Source organism: Propithecus coquereli, unplaced genomic scaffold (assembly GCF_000956105.1).
Source record: "Propithecus coquereli isolate 6110/MARCELLA unplaced genomic scaffold, Pcoq_1.0 Scaffold404, whole genome shotgun sequence".
Lineage (NCBI taxonomy): Eukaryota > Metazoa > Chordata > Mammalia > Primates > Indriidae > Propithecus > Propithecus coquereli.
In genome coordinates, this window is record NW_012149775.1 from 81,321 (window position 1) to 82,846 (window position 1,526).

Below are 1,526 nucleotides of genomic sequence, written 5' to 3' on the forward strand. Positions count from 1 at the left end.
CCCCCCAAAATGAAAGCAGGAACATGAAGAGGTATTTGCACACCCACGTTCATTGCACCAAAATGCGGAAGTCACCCAAGTGTCCATCGACTGATGAATGGGTGATCAATAGCAGTGTGTATGTACAATGAATATTATTCAGCGTTGAAAGGAATGAAATTCTGACATGTGCTACAACACGGATGAACCTTGAACACATTAAGATAAGTGAAATAAACTGGAAACAAAAAGACAAATATTATATGATTCCACTTCCATGAAGCACCTGGAATGGTCAAATTCACAGAGACAGAAAGCAGAATGGGGTCACCAGGGGCCGGGGGAGGGAGGAATGGGGAGGTGCTATTTGGTGGGTACAGAGGTTCAGGCTGCACAGAAACCTGAATGTATTTAATGCCACTGAACTGTACACTGAAAATGGTTAAAACAGTAAAATGCACGTTATGTATGTCTTACCACAATTAAACAACAAAAAAGGAACTGGCACAGTACCCCAGAATGATACAGAATTAGAAAGGGTGGGGTGCCGGCCAGAGCAGAGGAAACCAAGGCAGCCAGGCAGATCCACGGCCTGAGGAAGGGCTGCAGGGGGAGCAGAGCTGGAGGGGAGCAGTCACTCCCCAAAAGAGGGTCAGGGTTAGGAAACTGTCAGAGGAGGAAGGCAGTGCTGGGACAAGGCACATAGTAAGGGAAGACCTCAGCCCATCACACAGCAAATCTAAGATTTTGGAGACGAAGTGTAGGGAGTGGGAGCCCACTGGGGTCAAGGAACCAAGAGAGAAAGATGAAGGTCAAGGTGTAGGTGGACCAAGAGCCTGTTTCAGGTCTGGATGGGGGAGAGGAGATGGGTAGGGCAAGGAATGGGGAGTGAGCAGGGGGACAGGGGTGACCTGCAAGAACATGGGTCAGGAGAGGACAGGAGAGGAGGGGCCTCCGGGTGAGGGCGGGTGGGTGGCTGTGAAAGGTGAGGACTGGGTGAGGGGCCCAGGCAGGAGGGCAAGGGCTGGGAGCAGGACCAGGTCCCCGGGTGGAGAGGTGCAGAGGGACCAGGGAGAGACAGTGCAGCACCTGTGGGCTGGAGGGTGGGGGCTCAGGAGGGTGAGGCCCAGGATGAAGGAGAGGGCAGGGGTGAGGCAAGGCAGGGCACAGAGCAGGCACCTGCACTATGGGGGGGGATGCACTGCCCTGTGCCCTGCTTTAGGCCTAAGTGTCATCCTTACCAGAGCTCCCCTTGCAAGGGCTGGAGGGGAGTGGGAGGGACGGAAGACGCCTGGACAGAAAGCACCGCCAGAAAGTCAGGGTCAGGGACAGTAGGGAGGGGTGGCATAGGGGCAGCACTGGGTGAAGGCTCCTTGCAGGAAAGGCCCACAGGGAAGGAGGAGGGAGGGGGCGAGGGCAGAGGACACTCTAGAAATGGATCAGAGAACTGTAGCCAGGAAGGGAGAGCAGGGAGGGGAAGGAACAGGACTGAGGGGGATGAGATGGGCAGGGGAGGAGGTGGGAGAGAACCTGGTGTGATTAGACCA